Genomic DNA, 17145 nt, shown 5'->3' with positions numbered 1-17145 from the left:
AAAAAGTGCTTTGTCTATCTAGAGAAAGTATCTTTGCTAGTTACAAATTAAATTTAAATAAGGCTCCACCTATGGACTAAAACACTGTGTTTTGGTAATGAGAAGAAAATGTGGGACAGCATTTTCTGAATAAAGTTTTTTTTAAATTAAATTAAATTCATGATAAATCCAATTCTTTCAACAAAAAAAAAACAGCTGAAATTTAGGGGTTAGGCTTTAAGATAGTCACCTCCCAATAGAAAATACCCTATAAATGATGATATATTTGTATATATTTAGCTTAATACTATTTCAACTAATGCCTTATTTATTAACAGATCATAACACAACCCCTGTAAATATCTAAGGTCTGAATACTTATTTTTTATTTTTTATCGTCACTGTGGAACTACAGTTTGAACTAATCCAGTAGAAAGCTACAAATATTCACATTCACTTACAGGGGCTGCGATACAAAATTGATACAGTACAATTACCCAATATTTTGGATCTATAAATATTATCGATACATGGAGGCCCAAGTATTACCATTTTATTATTTCATTATGAAAATTTTAAACCTGTACCGAGCTCTTTGTTGGCCTAATAGACTGTCAAAATGCATTTCTTTTTCAAACTCTTTTCACAGTAGCCATAGATGCTATTTTAGCCTGTTTTGGAGGTCCCTCATTTCAGCCTTGAAATATGAATTAAATGAGAAATGTAAAAAACCTTTTAATACAAGTGTAATTGTATTTCCAATTAAATGATTTTATTTCATTATATTAATAAAATATCTGAAGAGTTGATTTCCATTCCACCAGCAGAATCGCCAGTAGGAGACCTGCAGAAAGGACATGGGACATGGCGTTCAATAGTCAGGCTTACAACACTCTGGAGAGTGAAGATGATGATTTTCATCATGATGTTGAAGAGGAGGAAGATCAGAGGGATCATAATGAAGGACATTATGAGGAGCATGATGAAGAGATTGACCTTCATGGACTTTCTGATGATGATGAGGCACAAGGTTCTCACTCAGAGAGGAGTTTGTCTCCTTGGCAGAGAGCTGAGGTCATTTCCAGAGAAGGTATTGGATTCATCACTCAGCAACTAAGAGGAATTAGGAGGAGGAGGAGGAGGAGGAGGGATGAGAGGTCAGACAAATCAGATGACTTGGGGATGGAGAATAATGTGGAGAAGTCTACTCAACGAAGGCATCACACAGACTGTGGTGAAGGGTCTGGGTTAAATGAGATCATACCACTCCAAAAGGGTATGACTGAAGTGCCTGATTCTCTTTGAGAAGCCCACAGTAGCTAGAGTCCTCATGCCATTTTCTAAAGAGCTTTAAACCTGCCTACATTACACATCACCTCTGTCTTTGATTAAATTCATGCTGTACTTCCAAAATTCCAGATCAGGATTTGCGTATTAATGTCATATTTGTCATAGTCCAGTCTTTTTAGGCTTAGTGTGGTCTTAGTGTGAGATTTAGTGTAGAAAACGTGACACTCATCATAGACCTTTCTTACTATCTTTGCATCATCACATCCAGTTGTAAGCTATAGCGTTATTGAACTTCCGCCTGCACCGTTTAAAAGAGCAGCAAAGGAGGGCTGCCGGTTTTCAGACTCCCTCAAAATTTTCCTTCAGCCAAATCTTAGCACAGTCTATAGTACAGCAGTTGCCGTGTCTGGTAGTTCCCTCAAACATGAACGAAAGACGTTTGACTGGCCAAAGCACGCTGCACACAAGTTGATAACATTTGAACTTTGTATGACCTTGTGCGTCTGCTTTCCACGTCTGTGCCGCGCATCCCGGGGGGGTTTGAAAGCGCATCTGTGAATTTTACATGTTCAGTATGAAAGCAGCTGCGTTCAGACGGTCAAGCATCCACGTTTGAACTACAAGGTCCTTCTGTGATGAGGTTTGCAAAGTGGAGAAGCAGCAGAGCGGATCTTTATGAGCAGTGTTAGGGGCGGGAAGCTTGACACCTCATCACACATCACAGTAAAAGGATAGACTAAAGAAGCTCCATTTTGGAGGAGAAAGATGGGAAGAACACGTCCACCAGGTTTCATTCTACTTAAACAGCTTATGTGAACATTAGTAACGTGGCAGGTACCGTCAACAGCAAAGAGACACAACATCATATTTCTACATTAATGTAAGCTACTCACCAACCTATAGTGCTGGGGGAACTCATCATCTATTTTAAACGGTTTTAAGCAAATGTCGGTGATAACAATTTCTAAGTAGTCTTGGTCATTGTTTAAAACGCAAGTCATCTAACGCTACTATTTACGCTTCTGCATTAACAAAAGCAGAATTGTGAGAATACTGTATAGGAGGCTTAGTTGTCTACTAAGGCTGGGAATCTCTAGGCACCTCACGATCTGAATCGATTACGATTCAGAGGGCTGCGATGCGATTATAAAACGATTATCGTTTTTTTTCTAAACAGGATTTCTATTTTCTCACTGTGTGAGGACTCGCTAGTTTTAAAGCAAAGTATTTGTAATGATCCATAATGAATTTACTTCCAATATCTTTTATTAATATAACAAATGGAAGTGATGTGGCAAGTGAACTGGAAGGCTCTCATTCACTGCTCTTGATTGGAGACGCTGCTGCCACTCATCTGTGATAAAATGCGCTGTTACGGTGAAATAAAATAAGGGGAGACTGCAGGTCACCTAGCAACGAGGTTTTGCCGAGCTAGTAGCGAACGAAAAAGGAAAAGAGAAAGACAGACGAACATTTGGAGACGAATGGAATTATTTGCATTTATAAGCAGCGCAGTTGGTTTCCTGGTGCGTTAAGTCTGTAACGAGAGACTGTCGAACACTAACTAAACGATGCGAAGCTGCGAAGATGAAGTCGCTTCTCTAATTTTCCCGTTCCACCTTAATTGGTGCCGCTTTTACATTCGGTGCCTCAGTCAGAATTTAAGGTGGAACCGGAAAGTTCAGCAAGAAGCTGGCGAATGAGAAGCGACTTCAGCCCCGTAAAACAGTGGAAAGCTGAGAGACATTTTACAAGAAACTATTCAACTTTTGAGGAAAAGTTTTCTGGCGGAGTTGGAAGAAAAGCGGCTTTAGCTAAAGCTTAAAGCAGAGCGGATCTGCAGGTAGCTCCTGCTGTTGTTGCTGTAAATTCTTTAGGAGGAAGCCTTTGCTGTCTAAAAAGAATATTGGGGCAAGATCAAAATTTGCTAATGAATATCTTGGACCAGGACTTCTGGAACAATGTGCTATGGGCAAACGAGTCAAAGATAGAGTTGTTGGGCCGCAGTATTAGAGGTCATGATTGGAAAAACCAGACAGATCATTTGATCAGAAAAACCAACTGTAAAGCATGGTGGTGGCAATGTTATGGTTTGGGACTGCTTTGCTGCCTCAGGGCCTGGCCAACGTGCAATCACAGAATTGACTATGAATTTTCTTTCATACAGGGAGTCCTTGAGGAGAATGTGAGACCAAGTTAAAGCTGAAGACATGGATCCTCCAACAAAATAATGAAGCCAAACACGTAAGTAAATCCACCAAGGAATGGCTCAAAAAGACGAAATGAAGGGTCACAGAATGGCCCAGTCAAGCCCAGATCTGAATCCCATTGAAATGCTGTTGGGGGGTATATGCAAGAAAACCCTCGAACACTGTATAGTTGAAAGAATTCTGCATGGAGGAATGGGAAACAATTTTTCCAAGTAGATGTCAGAAACTGGTAGACACCAAAGGGGGTAATACCATTTACTTAAGCCAGGGGTGTATTTACTTTTGTCAACAGGTTAAAAAAAAAAAAATGTCTATTGTTTTTTGTTCCATTACATAATGTTTATCTATACTGTTCAATTGAAGATCAAACACTGTTGTGTCCACATTTGTCAAAAAAAGAGAAACACTTCATGGGGTGTACTTACTTCTTCACACGACTGTATTAAAATTTTTGCCTCCATCGTTCTTAAAATACTGAAAAAATGTGCATCCATTCTGGTCTTTTGCCCGGACCCCCATAATCACTAAATCCATCCCTGCCTGCAGGAGATCAAGAGAGTTGATCAAGGCTCTACAGCAGTGCTGTGTGTGTGTGAGTGGAGTTTTGATTCAGTTCAGCACTCTGAGCACTAAAAGGAGCAAAGAGAACAAACTACAGGAGCAAACACGAGCTCTGAAGTGAAAGACAGCATTAGTGTTAATATGTGCATTTGAAAAAAACATTTTTTTTGGTCTTTTAAACTTGGACACTGTGTGAAAAGGCCTTGGGCTTTTGAATCTGTCCAAGATGTCCTGAACATGTAACTGTAATGGACCCATGGATTTAAGGCTGTTTTCACACCTAGCGCATTTGCTCTAGTGCTCCAAGTCTATACTAGAGTTTTGTTTTTGGTGACATTGTATCTTTTTCATTTGGTTTGGTTGCAACGTCTAAAATGCACCAATATTTTTGTTTTGTATTTTTAGCTTTCACTATAATAGTATAAAATACAGAGCTATCCCTCAAAGATATTACTAATAAAATGTAGAATCCTACCTTTCCTTTTATACTGCATCAAAATAAAAACACTCCAAGTCTGGATGCATCAGAATCAGATTTATAAAAGTAAACTTTACTTGATTGCTATGTCTATGATCGATTGGTTTAATCACATATCAGTTTGACTGTAACCAATCAGGTTGCCGATGCATAGCGCAACCTAACAAAAATAGTTCCGTGGACCATGTGAAAAAATCAAATGCTTTGCTATGTTATTAATAGCAGTTTGTGTTGCAAGAACAATATGTCTATAAAGAGTCAAGTCAAAACAGGTACATTATGCAGAAGCACTGACAAAAAAGAAAAGCATGTTCTGATGTTGATTCCTTCATATAATTCACAGTTCACTGGTTAAATGTGCACCTGAGCACGAATGCAGTGTTCAACAGCCGTCAAAATGGACAAAACTATGGGAAAAGTCTGATTAGTTCACACCAAATATTGTAGATGCAGACATTGATCATTCCATGGGTTTATGCCCCTATGTCCAAGCCTCTAGGGGTACCTGTGAGTAATTATTACAAAATATAAACAACACCCTTGATATGTGGTAAGAACTTTACAAGAAGCACAGCGAAAAAAGGAACTAATTTTAACCTTGTATTACACCCAGTTAAAGTGCTGATGCTCTGCACATCATAATTGAACGTTCGCATCATTTTCTACTCCAATCACTGCTCAGCAACCATTTCACTACCATTACCTCGATCAAGTTTTTAGCAGCAAGCCAAAGTGAACGTATTTAGCCTATGAATGTAGTTTAAATTTCAAGCTCCACATATTCAAAAGATGTGCCTGGGGAATCTGTAAAAGTGAAACCCGATACCCCAACAGAGTAGAGGATATCTATTTCAAAAGCCAAACAGAAAAAAAAAACACAACCTGTCAAACAAAAAAGTTTCTGCATTGTTGTAAGCAGCGGTGACCTGTGTACTTCCATGCCCAGTATGTATGCTTTAGCCTGACATAGTTAATGATTAGCCGTTTAAGTTTGTTGATGTTTTTTCTCATCTTTATTGTTATATTTCAGCTGTCTGACACAGCATTTCTGAAAACTGGCAACTTGCTATTGTCTTCATGCAACAAAGTTCTTCCCGGATGAAATAGATGGCAAGATATTAACTCAGGATGCTACACATGATGCATGGTGTGAACTGTTTAGATTTTAATGTCTATATTTAATACCTAGTACAGTTCAAGACAGTTGCAATATTATTTTAAACAGACAACAAATAAATTAATAATTTTACTTTACATTTGGTTACATCATTATAATGTTTCTACATTATAACAGACCATATCTGTGCAAACCCATATGTTTTCAAGAGAACAGCCCCCCCCCCAAAAAAAAAGAGGTCCACAGTGTAATTTGAACACTGATATTAAGGCTTCACAGATTTACCAGCATCTGCGGAAATCCCACTGATAAAGTATGGATAATGTCTTGGAAAGGAAACATTGGACAGAAAGTGAACATTCTGTATGTGAGCACAGTTTATTCGAGAGGAGCTTCTGTTTGTGGCTTGTATGTAAGTCTTCACACATTTTTGCTCTTTATTTATGAAATTTTACAGTTGAAAATTTACACTGACAATTTGACATCTGTCCTTATCCAACAGTAAAACAGTCTTTAACTAAAACTACTGCAGTCTGTTATACTTTTTAAATGATTTATTGTTGATGATCACAATTTTAGCTCCTTAAAACAGCCAACAAAATGCTCACATCTGTTAGGCCCTAACAGCAAATATACCTAAAAACAGAGCTTATGTTGTGGCACTTGTATGTCTGAGTAGAACACAAAGCTAGCCAAAAGTTGGAGTGCTAAGTCAGACATCCTGCTTCGTAGTGCGTTCCTCTGGTCTGGGGCCAGCTTTCCGTGCTTAAATCCTGAACTCAACATCTATCAAGAGATCAGATCAGTAGAAAACAGCCACTTTAACCCTTTAAGATCAATGTAACATGATTTCTTAATGCTGTTGTGCATTTATTTAAAATGTAAAGATGATCTAACAAAGCTAAAAAAATCAGATTTTTATTTTGTGTCACAAACTATGATTCTGAACAAGAAAACATGAATATACTTTAATACACCTTTTATCATTACTTTGATGAAATAAATAAATGTGTTTACAGGTCTGAACTTCATTCTAAATGTATGTTTATGCTTGCTCAGACACTGACAGAATATCCAACAAAGGTAGCATGGTGCATCCCCTATATCAAGACAGAAAACTCCACAAGCTGATACACTGCATGGCCAATGTGGATATGCATGTGTTGTAAATACTCTGGGGCCAAATTTGAATGAATTAAAGGGGAGAAAGCCAAAGCCTCTGAATGTATCACTGGCAAGAAGCTAAACTCTAAGGCCAAAAGTATGCAGACACCTACACCTAATTATTGTGTTCAGGTGTTTCAGCCACACCCACTCCAAACAGGTGTATAAAGTCAAGCACATACATTGTTCATACTGAAGAGCTTAGTGACTTTAAATGTGGCGCTGACATAGGATGCCACGTTTGCCACAAGTCAGTTAATGAAATTCCCGGCTAGATAGGACTTACAGTCAGCTGTAAGTGCTATTACTGTGAAATGTAAGCACCTAGGAGCAACAACAGCTCAGCCACGAAGTGGTAAACCATGCAAACTTACAGTGGGGTCACTGAGTGCTTCTTGTAGGAGCTTCTTGAAATGGGTTTCCATGGACAAGCTGCTGCAGACAAGCCTAAGATGACCATATGCACAGCCAAGCTTTGGCTGGTGTGATGTAAATCATGCAGCCACTGGACTCTAAAGCAGTGGAAACATGTTCTCTGGAGTGATGAATCATGCTTCACGATCTGGCAATCTGATGGACGAATCTGGTTTTGGTGGACCTACTGAAATGCACAGTGCCAACAGTAAACTTTGGTGGAGGAAGGATAATGGTCTGTGGGTATTTTTCAAGATTTCAGTTAGCAGCCTCAGTTCCAGTGAAGATTAATGCTAATGCTACAGCATACAAAAACATTTTAGACAATTATATGCTTTCAACTTTGTGGCAACAGTCCGGTGAGGGCCCTTTCCTGTTCCAGTGTGACTGTGCTCCTATGCACAAAGCGAGGTGCATAAAGACATGGCTAGATGAATCTGTTGTGGATGAACTCCTGGGGTCTGCACAGAGCAGCACAGATCTCAAACCCACTGAACACCTGTGGGATGAATTGAAACACTGATTGTAAGTCATTCCTTTTATCCAACATCAAAAAAGCTCTTTTGACTGAATGGGCACAAGTTCCCACAAACACACTCCAACGTCTTGTAGAAAGCCTTCCCAGAAGACTGGATGCTGTTATATGCCGATGGTTTTAAAAAGAGATATCCAACAAGCTCATACAGGTCTGATGGTCAGGTGTCCACATACTTTTGGCCATATAGTGTAGGTAAGATAGGGTTAAACCACACTTCTAGAGGTCCCCAAAGAGCTATGAGGAACTTGTCTGACTGGGCAATCGCTCACATTCTTCTCCACAACACATGCCAATATACTCCCTTCAACTAATGCTCTGCGCAGTATTTCCTCTGATAATACAAAATGAGAAACTTCTCTTTGATAGCTTAGACACAGACAGAGAGAGAAAAAGAGTTTGATGGGTTATCATTAAGGATAGCTTAAGATTTCATGACACACACACACACACACCAACATGTTTCACCCAGAGATTAGTGATTCAAAAAGAAATATGATCTTACAGTGTGATGTTGATTTACCAGACTCTTCAGCCCTCAACGTTTCATCTTAATCCTCTCTGGAGAGTGAAAAACAGAGAGAGAGAGAGAGAGAGAGAGAGAGACTCTGTGAGGATTACCCAGAGAGGATTTGATTTGCATCTAGAGAAACATAAACCATAAACTGACAACAAAAAATAGAAGAGAAAGAAGATGAGAAGAAAAATAAAAATGGAGAAAGCAGAGAAAATAATCAGTTACCCAGACATGGATTAAGCCTAGTCTTGGACTAAATTGCAGCACAAATGGTGGCTCCTCACTGTAAATTCTTTTTAGTCTAGGATTAAGCTTCAGCTAGGTCCGGGAAAGTGGCCTAGAATATGGTACGAGTGCATTCTGACTAATTTTAATATTTGTGTAACAGTGGGTACTCAATGAATTTATATTGCAATGGAAGTGCTTACTATTAATTTGTTTCATTGTAGCAACCTTTAAAAGGTGACGAAAGTGTGACGTGAATGTTTCTATTCAAGTTTGCTTGCTTAAAATGTCATAGATTATGTTCTTTACATATTAAAATAAAATGACAGCATTGAGACATCACATTATTAAAGGTGAAGAGTAGATTAAAATGTATAAGTAGCTCCTCTTTTGCCTCAGAAATAAAGGGTTAATCAGTAAGCAGTTGTAACTTGATTGCATCAATCAAAACACATGGACTGTGACATAATCAGCATCCATAGACCGGATCCATTCCAGCCTCTACCAAACCACAGAGATGCTGAGGCTGGATAGACTTCAGGCGGTCTATAGTTAGTAACACAAACTAATTAATTACATCATCTCTTAGCCTGGAGCAAATGACCTACAACTGCACAAATACACACGCGCACACACACACAGAGGAATGCTCAACATTCAAGAGAGCTTGAGGCTAGTGCAGTGTACTCAGTTGAAACAGACATGACACATGCAAGCCCACACATATACAAACACATACAGAAAAACTGCCCTGTTCATTTATAGTGTTATTTTCTTGCTGAGGTCACTAGGTGTTGCAGAATTAGTCAGACAGATGTGTGAAAAAGTAACACAAAAAAAACCCAAAAAGAATCAACAATAATAACTGATCTGTAGATGTGGAAAAATTCACAAAATTCACAATTCATATTCGATATGATATAAAATCTGCAGTGTTAATATGTCATTGCTCCCATTTTAAGTTTATTAGAGTATAACATTGTAAAAATAGAGGAAAATGCCCCCTTAAGAGCAATGCATCATATCTGCACAAGTTTAGAATGTCCTGGATGATGAAGCATACAGTCATATGTAAAGGTTTGAATACTCCTGGTCAAATTACACGTAAAAGCGGAAAGAAGTTAACACATCTTCTATAGATAACACTACACTGCATTTCAGTGCACTACTTATTTTCTAACTTTAACATATATGTATATAAACAACAGGCATCTTGCCCCACGAAAGCCCCCTTTAGAATCTTGCACCAATTTGTCATTTTTCAAAAATTATTAGTTATTAATATTGTATTACTTATTATTATTGTAAGTACAACAAAACAAATATTATATTTTTAAATAAAATTGAGGCCTAATGAATTTGTCTTAATAATTCCTCTTCACTTTAATAAGATATGACAACAGACAAATAGCAGTAAAACAGAATCATGAATGTCAATTTTGTTCATTAATTAACATGTAATTCATAAGTGCAAATGATTTTAGACATGACAGATCAGGTGTGAACTCAAAAACAAACTCATCTCCAGCAAGATCGCTAAAATTGTAATGCTAATGCTAGCTAATCAGTGAAACACTTTGTGTCTTTATGTAAAAAAATCTAATAAATTATTTCTGGGGCAGTACTATAAAGGGGGCCTTTTGCCCCACGTCTGGTGGAACATTTTACCCCAAAGGTCTGACTTTTCACTTTTACTCTCAAAATCAAAAGTACTGCTCACTCAACACCCCTCCTATACTCACATAGCTCAACCATGTTTCTTGTACAACGTAATACAAAAGCACAGATGATTATTTTCCAACAACAAAAAATTTCATCAACTGACCCAAAAAAGTTTCCAAGGGAATAAATCCCAGCAATGTGGTCATAAGGATCAAATTTCTGAATTAATAAGATAATTAGACCCTTCAGTAATTGTGTGGAGATAAGATTTGGCCCCATCAACTGATCAGGGGAAAAAATAAAGTGGGGTGGTGGAATGTTACCCTGGGGTGCTTCTCCTCAAAAGTCACCTCACAATATGCTATAATAATGCACGAGCCACGAGCTGATATGTTGGCCTTGAGCTAAAGCTGGCTTGCGAGGGGAGGGGTGCGCTGTTTCTTCCTGCTCTCAATTTTGATTTAAATAACAAGCAAGTAGGGAGGGTTTGCACTCATTACCTGGGTTGCCATTCATGGTGTTTTATGTGTATTTTGACACACCAAATACAAAAAAAGACCTGATGGAAAAAGCAACTACCAAATACAATTGTCAAACAAATACACAGACATGTGTATGCTTGCTGGAGGTGGATACATTATTTAATGGTATAAAATAATTATTCTTTTAATAAATAAAGAGTAAATGAGACAAACAAATTAGTAAGACTGACCATGTGTGTTACTGGTCATGTCTGATCATAGCTATGAAAGCTGCTGATTTACTAATGCAATAATTAAAACATACTTTTATCTTATCAAAGATAAAAACACAACAGTGAGATTAGATGGTAAACAGACATAAGATTTGCCAGTATGATGTGAAATACAGCCCAAAATTGAATACTTTAACAGTATACATGTGCGTGTGAACTCATTTCATATTTCTCAGAAACGGTTTTACAGAAATGACGTAGAGAGAATTATTCATTTTAACAGAGCTGATGGAAATGCATTATTTCTTTTGTTTTTTTTGGCAACCTTTCTATTATTTGTTTGCATTTAATTGTACAACTGCACACTAACAAATTCACTAACTAACAAACTCACTATCAAACTCACTAACAAACACAAAGTCACTAACAAACTCACCAACTAACAAATGTACTAACAAACCCACAAACCTAGTAACAATCTCTAACTAAAAACTAAAAACTAACCAACAAACTCATTAACGCACTGATTAACTCACAAACCCACTAACAAACTCAAACGCACAAACACAAACTCACTAACTAACAAACATACTAACAAACCCACAAACTCAGTAACAAACTCACTAACTAACAATAAGTAACCAATATTCACTAACAAATTCACTACATAATAAATTCACTAACTGACAAACTAACTAATAAACTCACTATCAAACTCACTAACAAACTCAGCAACTCACTAACAAATTCACAAACTGACTAACAAACTCACAAACCCACTAACCAACACATTTACTCCCTAATAAATTTACTGTCAAACTCACTAACTCAGTAAAACTCATGAGCAAACTCACTAACCAATGAATGCACAAACTCACCAACTAAACAACAACTAACAAACTCACTAACTCATGTACTAACTCACTACCTAACAAACTTACTATCAAACTCACTAACAAACTAACACAATAACAAACTCACTAATCCACTAGCAAACTCATTAACAAGCTCACTAATTCACTAACAAACTAACAAACTAAAGAACACACAAACTCACTAACATACTCACTAACATACTAACAAACTTCAACAAAACTAGTTTTCTCGATATCACACCTTATTTTTCTCTTGATCTAAAGATTCTCAAGTTATTTCAAGACAACAACTTTTGCAATCTTGAGACTACAAGACGAATAAGTCGTGACCTCAAGATAACAGTCCAGGACATTATAACTACTCTCGGCCTCGCTGGACTTCCGTAGGTATGTGACTATAGCTGAACTTAAGCTCGATAGAGAAGTGAAGCTTAAAGTTGAGGAATCTTTGAGTACAGCAGAAGAGATTGCATTAACCTGCGAAGCATGGATGTCAAGGGCAGAGGATTCCTAAGTGACTATAAACATTCAAGACCTCCTGCAAAATGCAGCACAAGAATGGAAGACAAAAAACAAAAACATGGTGGTTGTATTTGCAGCTGGAAAAAAAAGTAAGAAATCACAATATGTTATCACAATTTAGCAGTTTAGCAGGCTGAAAAATTCTCCACCAAGGGGCACCATTAGAAGTCAAGTAACTTATGATGCTTCTTAAGAGCAGTGCATTGCTCAATGACTGTACAACCCAACACATGCATGCAAACACATTACGCATTAAACCATTCCATATCTTTAATCCGTGCTAAACTGTATGTATGTGCATTTTAAAGCCTTTAATTACATCAGCTGTAACATTAGGTCTTGGTCCATACAGTCAAAACACTCACGTTTGACCTCTCCAACCCAAACTACTGACACACACACACACACACACATACGCCCCATCTGTAGGGCTTTAACCATAACCCAGTCCAAAACAGAGAATCATCACAGCTGCAAAAATGCTCTCCCCTTAGGATTCCTCCTGGAAGAACTTCCTTCCACACGCTTTAGCATTCTTCATTCGTGACAAGCGAAGTATAGAGCAATTTCACAGCTACACACTAGCAGCAGGATAATGACTGTCATGATGACTTGATTACACTAAATTGAAAAAAAATATTAATTAAAACTATTGTGTCAATGGGCAGTGATTAGGTAGCAGACTGTATGATGAGAATGCATATTTTATATTCTCCTATTGATTTCTCTAACAGTAGGAAACAGAGCTTGGAAAAAGTTTCAAAAAGTGGTTTGATCCAATGAAATCAGCTTTGTATGCACTGAAACTGCAGCTCTGAAGTAAAGAAACATGGGTGAGTCTCTTGGCTGCTAAATACTATTATGACTAGTATCACATAAAGATCCACTACTTTGAATTCTTCATCAATACAGTACTGTTTACGAGAACTTATGAAATTTGACCTGAAATGGATTTTACTTAATGTTTAAAAGTGCGGAATGAATAATGTCAGTGAGATGTGAAAGCTCATGGTGGTCCGGGAGCTGGAGGAAAAGTTTTTCTATAATAGCTGGGGCGGCTGGACATACTTCCAATTCATACATTGAGACAAGCCATGTGGTCAGTCATGGGTTTGTGATGTTTACGATGTGGATGAAGAGAAATCCACATTCTGGCCTGCTAACTCCCTCCTTCTCTCTCTCTCTCTCTCTCTCTCTCACACACACACACACAGACACACACACTCACACACAGCTCTGCTTCAGTTATGTAAAGGGAAATTCCACCCATTTCACATAAATTCTGCATAATTCAATCCACATAGAGAAATTCATTGAGAGTGATATGATGTGAAATAGTTCATTTTTAGAGAAACTTACTGACTCCGATTTCGTTACAGCGGTGGTGATGGGAACCAGAGGTCACAATTACTAGAACGCAAATATAGCCATTTTATATGCTATCCAAATGACCAGCGAACCTACATGTGTCTTCTGAAATAATATATGTAACAATGATATTGGTTTTATAGTGATGAATTTGAAAAAAGAAGTTTTCTTTGGGTACTATTTTGCCTTACAATACCCTACATGTGCCTCTCCACCATAAATGGATTGTAAAAAATACATTCAAATACAAAAAACTTTATCTCAGAATTACTGTAAAACATTAAACAATGTCCCAGGCTTCAGGCAGCGTATTCATAACCATTTCATGTACCAGCTTTCTGTGAAGTAGCCTTTAGAGGCATTGATGCATATTTATATAATCAAATTTATTTTTTAAAAATGTTATTAAAACATCACAATCTAAGCCTGAACTTAAATGACATCCAAAAGCAGCTGAAATTGCATTTTATGGCTACTGTGAAATGCTTCGGACGTCTGGTTCCCATCACCACCACTGTGAACCATTCTCAGTACCTTTTTGAAGAATGGAGCATTTCACACCAAACCGCTCTGAATAACTCTGTTTACATCTTAAACATTTAATTATGCGGATTTTTTTTCTAAGTGAAATTCTATTTTGCACAAACACATTTACAGATGAAGAACCTTTCTTTCCTCCAGATGAGTCACATATTTTGCACATTTTTGAAACAGAATGTGGTATGTAGTGTAGTTTGTGCAACAGCTCATAAAACGTGGCACAGACGCACGAGCTAAGAGTTTGTAGCGGTCTATCTCTCTCTCGCGCACGTACGTCATACATCTGGAGTTTAACATTCAGTCTCGCTACATTAATCCACTCCTCGCGAAGATCACGGTTAAAAAAGTGAACGAGGCTCAAGTCGGCTTCTCGTTCGAATTTTCCCGTTCCACCTTAAATGGTGCAGCAGTTCCATTCTGGCGCCTGAGGCATTTAAGGTGGAACCATCATTTAAGGTGGAACGGGGAAATTCGAAGAAGAAGCTGGCGAATAAAACTTCAAAGTGACACAGCCGATAACAGTCACTGATATTTGCGAGGAGGTCAGCACACACACACACACACACGAGAGAGCAAAATCATCGAGCTTGACCTGTGAGAATCGCGGACTCGTCCCGTCTCCTCGCCCTTCACTGCAAACTCTCCTCCAAGTGCATTTCAGAGCGGGTTTCTGTTCAGCTCCTCTCAGCGCGGCCGCTGAACTCTCTCACTCTCCACTCCGCCGAGTGTGTGTGGAATCCTCAGCCCCCTTAACAACATGGCGGATGGATGTTGAGTTAAGCGCGCAGCTGGACAGAGCTGTTAAATCTCCGCGGATTCTGCCTGAACACACACACGCTCACACACTCACTCACACACGCGCGTTTTTCCCCCGAAGAGCGGCTGACATGCCCACATGACAGAGGCAGGCTGGCAGAAAGCGTTCTGCTTTAATGCCACTCCGAGGCTCACTGCAAATCATATGCTGCCATCTAGCGGCCCCGTTGAGACACTGCAACGTCCAGAGACAAATGCAGTGCATATTTTTATGCACCATTACTGTTTATTTGCTGAAGTTAACATGGCCTGTGCAAAAATATAGCACGTTTTATATTTTCTGTTTTTTTCCAATATGTTAATCTCAGCAAATAAACAGAAAGTGTGCATTAAAATGTGCAGAAAACAATCAACAAAAAATGTCATTTGACTGACTAGATATAACTACAGCTGTGAGTTTTTTAGTGCAAAATTGATTCAATATTTCTTTCTTACCAAATATTAAAAGATATGACTCTGATCAAACAATGTTAAACATTCAGAACGGATGCATAGTAATATAATGTATAGATTTCTTTTGCAGAATTTGGTTTGAGGCTTTTGCTGATGGCTAAGATTTAAAAAGGGTGTTTGGTCCAATGAAACTGGCAGTGTTTTGTGATATGAATGATAATGAGGGCTGAATCTGGTCTAAACATCTATGACCTGTGGCAAACCTGGTCTCTTAAACTAAAATGTAGTCATTCATGAGCACCAGAAGCAAAAAAAAAACATCATTTAACATTTAGATTAATTTAATATTTTCACAAATTTTATATAAATAAAAATAAAAATGCTTCAATGCATTTAAGTATTTTTTTTACTATGTACAAATCTCAACATTCATAACACATAATCTATTATTATCCAACTGTCACTTTTTCGATGCACTTCATATTCTCACTGATAGGATTATCAGAGGAGGGTAGTGACTCGATGGGTAATTTACCACAGCATAACTAAGACTGAAATTTAGAAATGCATGAAAACATTAATTCATAATTCCTGTGATATGATAGACAAAAAAAATAAAAAAAAGACCACAAATTGAATTTCGAAAGCAAAACAGATTATAAAATTTAATAAGAAAAATGTTTTTTCAGGATCATATGAACACAAAAAAAGGAAACAAAGTTAAAAGAATGGATAAAAACTGAGAAACATAATCTTAAAACAGGTTTTCATGTTCACACAAACACACATAACCTCACACACAAATGCTAAACTAAGGAGAGAGAGAGAGAGAGAGAGAGAGATTTTTCTTAAGCAAAATATTTTGTATTAAAAAAATTTAAATTTGGTTATGGGAGAGAATCTACGTCCCTTCAAATTAGTTAAATTTACTCAGCTCCATGTTCTCAAGTAAAATTCTGATGGATTTTTTTAATGATGAAACAGTTACTTTTACTTGGGTATATTTGTAAGGACAGCAGTCTGCCTTTTACTAAGTAACATAGTAGTCATTTACATTTGGGAAGTAATACATTTTTTGAGTAATAAAACGTTGGACCTGCCGGTGGGCCCTGGCCATTTAAGGGGTTAACTTCAGTTATTATTTCACAGAAGTAGCAACACTTTTATTTAAGTATGTTAAGTACTCTTAAGTACTCTACACATCCCTGAAAATGACATGAAATTTTTGATAATGTTTTGTTTTCTTTTCCTTTGCGTGAAAGATTGCGTAAAATGTGGAATAGATACAAAGACTTAAAGTCTTTGTCTATACAGTTGTATGCAAAAGTCAGAAGACCCCTGGTCAAATTCCATGTTTTGTTAATGAAGTGAAAATAAGTTAACACATCGTTTACAGAGAACACACTTAAAAAATTACATTTTTCTGCAAATTGTAGTGCACAATTTCTATTTATTTGCTGAGTTTAATATGTTGAAAAAGCTATAAAATATAAAATGTGCCATAATGTTTGCACAGGTCTCATTTTATGTTTTCTTTATTTCCAATTTGGCAACTTCAGCAAATAAACAGTTATAGTGCATTAAAATGTGCAGACGTTTGGTCTCTGTAGAGGATGTGATGTCAACAAAACATTTAATTTGACCAGGGCGCCCAAACTTTTGCATATGTGGAAGAGTAAATGACTTAATCTAATACAGCACCACAGCATGTTGTTAAGAGAGAAAAACGCAACCAGCCTTTTCGGAGTCAAAGCAGACTTTCAGTAATATGTATTCAGGAAATCA

General features: G+C 37.5%; 1 protein-coding gene across 2 annotated transcripts in view; it reads right to left on the bottom strand.

Annotated features, from left to right (window-relative positions):
• The window catches only part of LOC118825860 (tyrosine-protein kinase yes-like), a 31692-nt gene extending 16633 nt beyond the window's left edge, over positions 1-15059 (bottom strand). The window contains exons 1-2 of one of the 2 annotated variants that reach the window (XM_036596710.1): positions 14744-15059; positions 8254-8309 (exon numbers count right to left, since the gene is read on the bottom strand). The gene's annotated coding sequence lies outside the window, so the exon portion shown is untranslated. The remainder of the gene's footprint in view (positions 1-8253; positions 8310-14743) is intronic. The other variant, XM_036596711.1, reaches the window with a different exon arrangement.
• Between the last annotated feature and the right edge of the window lie 2086 nt (positions 15060-17145).

Source organism: Colossoma macropomum, unplaced genomic scaffold, assembly GCF_904425465.1.
Source record: "Colossoma macropomum unplaced genomic scaffold, Colossoma_macropomum, whole genome shotgun sequence".
NCBI classification, from domain to species: Eukaryota; Metazoa; Chordata; class Actinopteri; order Characiformes; family Serrasalmidae; genus Colossoma; species Colossoma macropomum.
The sequence above is the reverse complement of the archived record's forward strand: the minus strand, read 5'-3'. Positions and strand labels throughout refer to the sequence as shown.